This window comes from Palaemon carinicauda, chromosome 8 (genome assembly GCF_036898095.1).
Source record: "Palaemon carinicauda isolate YSFRI2023 chromosome 8, ASM3689809v2, whole genome shotgun sequence".
Taxonomy (NCBI): Eukaryota; Metazoa; Arthropoda; class Malacostraca; order Decapoda; family Palaemonidae; genus Palaemon; species Palaemon carinicauda.
The window spans coordinates 143,619,279-143,630,923 of NC_090732.1; the positions used below are offsets into that span (position 1 = coordinate 143,619,279).

At 35.6% G+C, this 11,645-nt stretch overlaps 1 long non-coding RNA gene across 1 annotated transcript in view; it reads left to right on the forward strand.

Annotated features, from left to right (window-relative positions):
* Positions 1–10,504, forward strand: part of LOC137646007 (uncharacterized) — a 124,149-nt gene extending 113,645 nt beyond the window's left edge. The window contains exon 4 of the long non-coding RNA XR_011045374.1: positions 10,359–10,504. This is a non-coding gene — a long non-coding RNA (uncharacterized lncRNA). The remainder of the gene's footprint in view (positions 1–10,358) is intronic.
* Positions 10,505–11,645: the final 1,141 nt, after the last annotated feature.

Consider the following 11,645-nt stretch of genomic DNA (forward strand, 5'->3'; position numbering starts at 1 on the left):
CAATTAGTTCATTATGCATGTTGCATAAGATTTTTCATAACTCTGACCATCCTTTACATGCAGATCTCCCTGGACAATTCTATCCTGTTCGTAACACTAGGCAGGCAGTTAATTCTAATAGCCAGGCCTTCTCCATCACAAGGCTCAATACTACGTAGTACTCTAGAAGTTTTATTCCAGCTGTGACCAAGTTGTGGAATGATCTTCCTAATTGGGTGGTTGAATCAGTAGAACTTCAAAAGTTCAAAGTTGGAGCAAATGCTTTTTTGTTGACCAGGAGGACATGAGTCTTTTTATAGTTTATATATGACATATTTGTTTTGACGTTGTTAATAGTTTATATATGACATGTCTGTTTTGACGTTGTTACTTATTTTAGAATGATTTATTGTTAATTTGTTCTCTTCATTTGTTTATTTCCTTATTTCCTTTCCTCACTGGGCTATTTTTCCCTGTTGGAGCCCCTGGGCTTATAGCATCTTTCTTTTCCAACTAGGGTTGTAGCTTGGATAGTAATAATAATAATAATAATATGGGGATAGATAGTAGTCATACCCTGGAGAGTGATTACCCCGAGAGGTAAATTTGGAAATCGTAACTGCCGTGTTGTAGTTAGGAAAGGGGGAGAGATGGGAATGGTTGAATTTGTGTGCGTATATTTATCTAAATATTTTTCTTCATCTAACGGGTCGCATACACCAGTAATTTTAATAATACACATTCTGGTAAAAGTCACTACGGGTGATACATGATTAGCATGAAATATGTATCAAGCCACGAAAGAAAAAGTGGAAAACTTTATTGGAGATACTGTGTTTTCGTGAATAAAATTATATATATATATATATATGTGTGTGTGTGTGTGTGTGTGTGTTTATATATATATATATATATATGTATATATATATATATATATATATATTTATATATAATGAGAGAGAGAGAGAGAGAGAGAGAGAGAGAGAGAGAGCAAAGCCAATCTTATTTCATACGCACAGTAAGTACATAGTCGGGCATTTTAGTCTTATGTAATAGAATATTATTGCCTTGCGCCATCGGTTAGAGATTGCTGAAGATACAATTACCCGATGGTGCATTAGGAGTCGTAAACGTAATTTCTTATTTATGTTCGGGATAATTTGTGACTTAATTTCGTTTATAATCCTGGTTTTATTGTTTGTTTTCAGTTCCCCGGTGAAATAAAAAGCATAGAAATACTGACTCCTTTGCTATTTAAGTGCGTTTACAACGTGAGAATTAGAATAGTCATATAAACTCTAATAAAGCTAACTAATTCATGTAGGTTTTTAATGAAGATTATGAGAAGTTCTGCCCTTGCTATTTTACATTATATGGCTGCGTGTGTGGATACCATTCTGTATATTGAGGCGATTAGATTGATAAACAAATATGAAAAAAAATATGAAGCACAACTTTGGTGTTTGTCAAGGGTTCCTGCACTTGAGAAAATTGTTTCTGCCTTGACGAGCTGTTTATCTGGTAGAACATTGTTATAAAGGCCATAGAATAGAGTTAAATTTGTTCTATAGTCTTGGGTAATGCCATAGCCTCTGTACTGTCTTGGTTTAAGAGTTCTCTTGCTTGAGGGTGCACTCTGGCACGCTGTTCTATCTTGTTTCTCTTCCTCTTGTTTTGTTAAAATTTCTATAGTTTATATGGGAGATATTCATTTTAATGTTATTGTTTTTAGAATATTTTAATTTCCTTTTTTCCTTCCCACACTGGGCTGTTTTCCCTGTTGGAGCCCCTGTAATATACCATCCTACTTGTCCAACTAGGGTTGTACCTTAGCAGGTAATAATAATAATCTAGATTAAAATTGACAGACAATCTGAGAATGGTTGGGTACGCAACATTAAGTAGGTATAACAGTAAATTTAGTATTAGAAAAACATATTAGTTGGAAGAGAAATTAATACCAAATGAATTAGCCCTTGAAACTTTCATATTCCATACGACTACTGATTGAGTGATAGAACGTGGTGCAAGAACCTCTGTACCAAACATTGGTGTTAAATGAACGATTTAGATGGCGATTAACATTAGATGTTGGTGCTTAGGGCTCAAATAATCTTTCCAGCATCAAAATAAATTTTCATCACCAAGCCCCCCCCCCCCCCCCCCCCCATATTCTCCACATTCTTTCGCCATTTGCCATTTCCTATCACTAGACCAACCATACAATTTACCCTCTCGTTTATCATTTGCAAATATTAACTTTCCACTGATTTTTCAATATTGATTTATGGTTCCTTTTTAATAACGGTCCTTACCTGAATGGTTGTAATTACTTTTGGTAACCATTGATGTCATAAACCCAGTAGCCTCTTACTTTTTTTTTTAGTCATATTACAGTATTAACTTTCACCACATAGTCACTGAGGTGTTCTGAAGAAGTTGACCTTCACGACATAAATGCCAGAACAGTACCTAAATCTTTGCTACTCGATCTGTTTGTCTCTTCCTGGTCCATATATGCTTAGGCCTTTGCCATCCAAACTATTCTCTATTTTCTCCCTGTCTTAAATGTCACTGTTAATAATATATACAAGAAGTCAGTGATAATAATGTAGTTCTAGATTTGACTATGATTAATGACTAGTAGTGAAAATGTTGATAATCAAAATACAGTTATTCGTAATGAAAATACATTAAACTGTTGAAATGTCAAAACGATGAAGAATAGACGCTAACCAAAAACAGTGGTTATCTTTCTGTTTATCATATCTCTCTCTTGGATTCCCCTCTTTTGAAATAACGCGGCAACAGGGATAACAATCCCCCCCCCCCCTTCCAACACGCACGCACACACACACACACACACACTTCCAACCTATATAAAAAGGTAAACGGTATAATAAAGAGGGTGGCCGAAAGTACGCCATACCACGTTCCATTATGCGTAGACCACAGAATTCGGGTTGTATTTTGGGCCTCCCCTGGCCATTTATGAATTATGGGTCCCGGCTTCACCAAAAGAGATTTTTTTTACGACTTTATGGCTTTCTCGTAAAGCAGGAAAAGTACCGCATCATTAGCTTCCGGAATAACGGCCTTATAAATGAAGAAGAAAAAAGTGTTAGTAGAGTCATCGCTCCCATAAGCATTTGTCAATTTTTTTTCTCATCTTTTATCTTTCTAAAGTCTATTGAATTTAAGAGATGGTCGCGGTTAGTGAGTTTATGGGAATTGTTATTATTGTAGTAATATTTTGTAAATATATTACGAAAGGAAAATCTTTGCGCATATTTTTTTTTTTTTTTTTTTTTTTGCGACTTGAGTATTCGCATCTCGAGCCATTTGCCTACGAAAGAATCTAAGCCTGGGAGTTGAGAATTTTTTTTCAGTTTACGTCCACCATAAGCATGTATTTTATTATATAGGAAACTGAAGAGACACACACACACACACACTCTCTCTCTCTCTCTCTCTCTCTCTCTCTCTCATTTTGTTATAAAGGAAACTTCAGAGAACACACACACTCTCTCTCTCTCTCTCTCTCATTTGGTTATAAAGGAAACTTCAGAGAATACACCTCTCTCTCTCTCTCTCTCTCTCTCTCTCTCTCTCATTTGGTTATAAAGGAAACTTCAGAGAATACACATCTCTCTCTCTCTCTCTCTCTCTCTCTCTCTCTCTCATTTTGTTATAAAGGAAACTTCAGAGAATACACCTCTCTCTCTCTCTCTCTCTCTCTCTCTCTCTCTCCACATTTTGTTATAAAGGAAATTTCAGAGAACACCTCTCTCTCTCTCTCTCTCTCTCTCTCTCTCTCCACACATTTTGTTATAAAGGAAATTTCAGAGAACACCTCTCTCTCTCTCTCTCTCTCTCTCTCTCTCTCTCCACACATTTTGTTATAAAGGAAATTTCAGAGAACACTCTCTCTCTCTCTCTCTCTCTCTCTCTCTCTCATTTTATTATAAAGGAAACTTTAGAGAATACACCTCTCTCTCTCTCTCTCTCTCTCTCTCTCTCTCATTTTGTTATAAAGGAAACTTTAGAGAATACACCTTTCTCTCTCTCTCTCTCTCTCTCTCTCTCTCTCTCTCATATTTTGTTATAAAGGAAACTTCAGAGAACACTCCTCTCTCTCTCTCTCTCTCTCTCTCTCTCACACACACACATTTTGTTATAAAAGAAACTTTAGAGAATACACCTCTCTCTCTCTCTCTCTCTCTCTCTCTCTCTCACACCGAGAAGAGAAAGGAAATCCTTAAGGATGAATCCTTGGGGCAATCATGAAATTCTTTTTATGTAAGATGTGGTCACGCTTTGACAAGAGATCTTGTGGATAGTGGTAAAATGGCTCTTGGTGCTCAATCATCTATATCTTTATGAAAATGGGTTTGAACAAAAAACATTTAAATTTCCTGCGTTTCTCTTGTAGGCCTATGGTTTTCTCTTGTTCAAAGAACGAGACATTATTTTCGATTGGATAATTTGAATTTTATAATTTTATTTACTACAAATATGTCATTTGTATTTGCAATCAAGGAGATATATATATATATATATATAATATATGTATATATATATATATATATATATATTTTGTATGTGTACAGGTATATTATAATCATCGTCGTCATCAGCCGTTATTAGCCCACTGCAGGACAAATGCCTCAGACATGTCCTTTCACTTGCGTCTGTTTATGGTCTTTCCATGCCAGTCCATACCCGCAAACTTTCTTAGTTCGTCAATCCATCCTCTTTTCTTCCTTTCCCCCCGCTTTTGCAATCTTTAGGGACCCATTCTGTTATTCTTAATGTCCAGCTATTATCTGTCATTTCATTATATGTCCTATCCCCGTCCATTTCTTTTTCTTACATGTTAGAATATCCTCTTCTTAAGTTGGCTCTCGTATTCATGTTGCTCTTTTTATGTCTCTTAGTGTTATTCCTATAATTAGTCTTTCAATAGCCGAGTTGTAACTAGGTTATGTTCTAAGGCGTTAGTAAGGCTATACGTTACCTGATGCATAAGTTAATACTGTTAGGACCATCTCATTAAATACTTTTCTTTTTAGAAAAAGTGGCATTTTAATTTCCATAATTTCATTTTGTTTTCCAAAATCTCTCCATCCCATGCTTATCCTTCTTTTAATTTCGGACTCGTGTCCTCGGGAAACACTTATTGTCTGTCCAAAGTACATATATAAATTAACATTCTTTATTGGTTCGCCCATAACTGTTATATGTTGTCTCTGCATTTTCATTGAACATTATCTTAGTTTTATTCAAATTAATTTTCAGTCTTACATTTCTGCTTTTTCTATTCATATCTTCTATCATCTTTTGCAATTCCTCCCATGCTTCACTAAACACAACTGTGTCATATCAAATCTTAAGTTATTAAGGTAATTCTTATTAATATTAATCTATAGGTTTTCTAAATTTAAAATTTTAATGACTTCTAGGCATGCTGTGAATAATTTAGGAGAGATGGTGTCTCCCTGTCGAACTCCTTCCTCAATCGTAATTTTTTCACTATCTGTGTAGTTTTAGGATTGCTGTACAACCTGTATAGATATCTTCAAGTGCTCTAACATAAGATTCATATATTCATTATCTTTGAAGGGCTTTCATTACTACTGAGGTTTTGACAGAATCAAAAGCTTTCTCATAGTTGATAGAAACCATATGTGGTGGTTTCTCGTATTCTGTTGATTTTACCATTAGCTGGTTAATTACATGGATATGGTTAGTTGTTGAATGCCCACTTCTAAAGCCTACCTACTCTATTGGATGATTAAAATCTAGCTGTCCTTCTATTTGGCCTAATATGCTCTTTGTAAATATTTTATATATTCCGGAGCGTAAACTTATTTGGTTGTAATTTTTCAGGTCTTTTGTGTCTCCATCTTTGTGAATTATATAAATATATATATATATATATATATATCATCTCCTTCTATGCCTATTAACGCAAAGGGCCTGGGTAAGATTTCGCCAGTCGTTTCTGTCTTGAGCTTTTAATTCAATACTTCTCCATTCATCAGCTGCTACTTCGCGCTTCATAGTTTCAGCCATGTAGGCGTGGGTCTTCCATCTCTTCTAGTGCCTTGTAGAACCAAGCTGAACGGTTGATGAATTAATCTCTCTTGGAGAATGCGAAGAGCACAAATGCCAACAAAAGTAGATTTATATATTCTACGCATTGCTGTAGATGTTTCAAAATGAAAATTTAGTCGGTGCAACTTCTAACTTTTCTAAATCCGGCTTGTTCGTCTCTCAGCTTTTCATAAATCTTTCTCTCCAGTCTCTTTAGTATAAACATACTATATAGTTTCATACCAACCTACGTAAGTGCTATGCCTCTGTAATTAATGCAATCAGTCAGTTCTCCTTTTTTATGCCATTTTCACCAACACTCCTAAATCCCATTCCTCAGGTTTTGCCTCTTCATGCCACATTCTACAAAATAATCTTGTAAATAATCTGGGATCACTTCATATATATATATATATATATATATATTACCGTCATGTAGCATGTATGTGTACATAAGACTGAAAATAGAGATGTGTCATTGCTTATAACTTAGTTACAATTAATTAATTCTGAGTAATGCAGGGACAAGAACGCCCATCCCCCCCCCCCCACACACACACGCAACTATATTTTGACAAATAAAACGAACCTGAATTGTGAAAGTAGAGTAATGTATTGGATGTTCTACTACCTATATTGTCACTCCCCCCCCCCCCCTAAAAAAAATACGGTACGCAATCTATAATTGAAAATATGAGAAGGATCAATGATTTTTTAAGAAATTAAATAATGTTGAAATATATAGTGAAATCGGGTAAATGCTCAGCCTAGTTGTAAATGTCAAATTCCGATTGATAGTCTTTAAATGTGTGTGAGAGAGAGATAGAGAGAGAGAGAGAGAGAGAGAGAGAGAGAGAGAGAGAGAGAGACTGAAAAAGGGGTGAGTGAGAGAATGGGAAAGGGGGTTTGGGGGGGAGAGATGAAGGGGCTGGGTGTGTCATGGGGTAATGTGTTAGATGGATTGGAGAGCGAAGGATTACAGGTATTGTCGAAATGGGAGTAATTTCCCAAACACATCAAACGGAAAGGTGGCCTCATTTTCCCCCTCCAGAACAGGCACAGATGATTCTGGAAATCCTCGCACTGAAAACCTTTAGTTGTTTGATATTAGCATTGACATATTTCAGTTATTTGTGAATGTCCTTAGACCGTTTGACGATCATAATGTAATTAAAATTCCTTTCCATCAAGTATTGGTATAATAAGAGTGTATGCCTCTTCAGGAGTGCCGAGTCATTGCCTTTTTCCAGTGCGTTGTTGACAAAAACGTGAAGTTAAAAGATCCTGTGTGGGAACAAACAATGAACAAAAACTTTCGGTTGTGTTTGTACTCCATTAAACTCTTCTCATTGTCTTTGCTCAACACCAACTTGGAATCGATCGTTTGAAAACACATTTTATGGACATAGGTAGTAGGTTGGCTAGGACACCACCCACTCGTTGAGATACTACCACTAGAGAGTTATTGGGTCCTTTGACTTTCCAGACAGTACTACATTGGATCCCTATCTGGTTGCGGCTCATTTTCCTTTGCCTAAACATACACCCAATACTGTGGCATATTCTTTCCATATTCTCCTCTATCCTTATACACCTGAAAACACTGAGATTGCCAAACAATTTTTCATTGCTCAAGGGGTTAACTACTGCATTGTGGTTGGCTACTCTCCTCTTGGTATGGGTAGAAGAGACTCTTAAGCTATGGTAACCAACTCTTTTGGAGAACACTCCCAAAATCAAACCATAGTTCTCTAGTCTTGGGTAGTGCCGTAGCCTCTGTACCATGATCTTTCGCTGTCTTGCTTGATGGTACACTCGGGCTCGCTGTTCTATCTTATTTTCCTTCTACTTTTCTTTCTAAGTTTTTATAATTTATGTATGAAATACCTAATTTGATATTGGTACTGCTCTTAAAATATTTTATTTTGAATGTTCATTACTTTTCTTGTAGTGTATTCATTTCCTCGTTTCCTTTCCTCGCTGGGCTATTTTTCCCGGTTGGAGCCTTGTGCTTATAGCATCTTGCTTTTCCAACTATGGTTCTAGCTTAGCTTGTAATAATAACAATAATAATAATGATAATAATAATAATAATAATGATAATAATAATGTAGCTTCTAATCTTACTTCTGAGACCGGTTAGGAACTGAAATTATAGAATGCCTGTTTGTGTAATTGATATCATTGTCGAAACCTTCGATTGTTCAAACAGTTGATTGCTAATACAGCAAATCACTCGCCTTGTAACTGTAGTTATCAAATTCCTATGGAGCAGGAGCTTTCAGTATCTATTCTCAGATGTTATTATTACTATTATTATTATTATTATTATTATTATTATTATTATTATTATTATTATTATTACTTGCCAAGCTACAACACTAGTTGGAAAAGCAGGGTGCTATAAGCCCAGGGGCTCCACAGGGAAATAGCCCAGTGAAGAAAGGAAATAAGTAAAGATTGAATATTTTAAGAACAGTAACATTAAAATAGATATCTCCTATATAAACTATAAAAACTTTAACCAAACAAGAGGAAGAGAAATAAGACAGAATAGTGTGCCTCAAGCAAGAGAACTCTAGCCCAAGACAGTGGAAGACCATGGTACGTACAGAGGCTATGGCACTGCCCAAAACTAAAGAGTAATGGTTTGATTTTGGAATATCCTCCTCCTAGAAGAGCTGCTGACCATAGCTAAAGAGTCTCTTCTACTTGTTGGTATAATACTTCCGATTCTTCGGTCCTTTCTACTGCACTCTCCATTCCTAATGGATGTTGATGATGAAAGCCCCATTTAGATATAGACAGATCATCTTTTTGTGCATCTCTAATCTCTTGAGTCACTTCGTTCCAAATTAACCGTGTTGAAAGAGGTTAACTTCAGATTACAAGCTTCAGCGATGCATTCTTTCCCTCAATTGCTAAGCTTTGAAACTCATTTTATTTCTGTATTTGATCATTTTTTACCTATGTAAGTGGTAGAGCTATCTTTAGCTAGTGAGGTCGTCTCTTTATCCTTCCTGCATTTCCCCGTTTTCTTTATAATATAACTGTTTAGAAACGCACATTAGACCATTACTCCTTACTCATGCATACAGGTTTTTTTTAGTTTTTTTATATTTTATTTAACTTGTTGAGCAGCTGTAACACCGAGTGCTCTAAAGACCCTTGTATACATGCTCGTAAGAGAATGGATTAGCATTTATTAACTGGTCAGTGATGCAACAGAAATTATTGAAAAATATCTTTTGAACTCAAGAAAACTTGAAGCTATTCGACAAGACATGTATTATTTTCTAACAGTGATGGTATGGATACTTAAGATATTCAGGAGAGCATAGACTGTTATAAACGTGAAAAAAAAGGTTACACCTGATGGGCCAGATAAGAGCTGGAAAAAAAAAAAGCCTCGGGCGCAACAACGCCTGATTAGGTTGTAAAGTATGAAGCCATGGCTTACACCAAACGCTCAAACTTGAATACTTCATAACGACCTAAAATCCCAAATCTCAACAGAAACTAAACTTGGACCTTTGCCCAGGGACAATAAAATACATTTGAACTAAGCCCTAATTGTTATACTAATTAGATGTTCTGAAAGTTATGGTGAGGTTTTTTTGTTTTGTTCGGTGTCCTCTGTAATTGAATTCACAAAGCTAAATGAATACAATTAATACTTTACAATATGCAATGCCAGGAAATGAAACTGATTATGTTTTCTTTGATTAAAACCCAATGCCAAACAAATGTCTAGGTAGATGCTTTATGGAACAATCTAAAAAATGTGATGAATAATTGCTCCATCTATTATTCTTTTATTTGATAATGTTTAACCCTCGTCTTTTATCCATTTTTTTTCGTATCGTCATGATAGTGCAGATTCTCAATACAATGACAAAAATTCAAAAATATGATTTCTCTTCAAAATCGCATATTAAGTCACTAACAAAACTTAATGTTAATAAAGAGTTTTAAAAGTTCGTCAAAGAACGCCATAAGGGATATTGCGTCCTCGCCCCCCCCCCTCGTTTTTTCTCTGGTGTTCATAATTTTTCCCTTTATTTCCTAACTTGGGCTGCCATCTATCCTGGTTGGACGAGGACGTCAATTGGGTCCTTTTCAAATTAAGCGGAACGCAATAGAGATTACCCAGGCAAACGTCATTTACCCCATGATTATTATTAATATTGTTATTATGAAGAGTCATCATTATCATCATAATGATCATTTATCTTTTGGTTACAAAAAAAAAAAAAAAAAAAAAATATTTTCTTCTCCAACAGGAAAACAATCGAATGACGTCCTTAGCACTTTTACCCTTAGAGGCTTACACGATCACCGAACTCTGACGTTTGAGAACGAAGAGTCGATGTACTGTAATTCCTGGTGATGATGAGGATGATGTCCGTAATGATGATGACGAGCATAAGGAACTCTGGGACTAAGGTAAGACCCCGCATCTATATTTACCAACCCAGAATTTAGGCGACACTGATCGAGTATTGATGGTGAGTGATCACATGAGCGAGACCTCGGTCATCGGGGTAATGCCAATGCTTGAGGTGTCATTAAACGCTGATTGATGAAGCCAGTGACAATTCCCAGGGTCATTTGGATCCTCCGGGACCCTCGTAGTCAGTCAGGGGGGTCGGTTCTTGTAGGGGTGATAGGGTAGGGCGTCCATCGTAAGAATCACCTGTACTTAAAGTGACCAAAAATTATGGAGGCCGAGTACTTACCTGTTCCCTATCAAAATGGGGTCTTGTTTATGAAGGGGGGACTTTGGTTTATGGATATTGCTACATGCTCTCGATCACAGCCGTTCGTCTCTCTAGCTCTATTAGGGCTGTATGTTAGACGGCATAATCTGCACACGCACTCTGTCCAGTTATGCGTCCCTGAATCATTTATTGTTTTACTGTAGATCCAAAGTATATATATATATATATATATATATATATATATATATATATATATATATATATATATATATATATATATATATATATGTGTGTGTGTGTGTGTGTGTGTGTGTATATATATATATATATGTATATATATATATATATATATATATATATATATATATATATATATATATATATATATATATATATATATATATATATATATATAGATCTTTTGTAGACCCAAGAGATAGTCTGCATGATAGTTTTATTTACGCGGTAAATCTTCATATGGTCGACCTGATTAGTTCAACTGAATTTTCTTTACATACAATTTTCAACTTTGTTTTAATTCATTCAAACGATTTCCTCTGACATATTCATTACTTTTCAGGTTCTTCTTTAAATAATTTATTATTATTACTATTGTTTTCCTTATGTGGTAGGCCTATATCTCACCAGTGGATAAAAATAAAGGGGGTGGGGCGATATGGTGTTCCGGAGAAACGATATTAAATATAATAATACTCAAATCGGCATCAGTAGCTAGACCTTCAGTCCGGAATCCCCTGATTTACCCATTGACTCTCACAGTTTTAGAAGTGATAATGGTCGATGCTTAAAGATAATTCAATGAGAGAACTCTTTAGGGGAGCCTCTTTG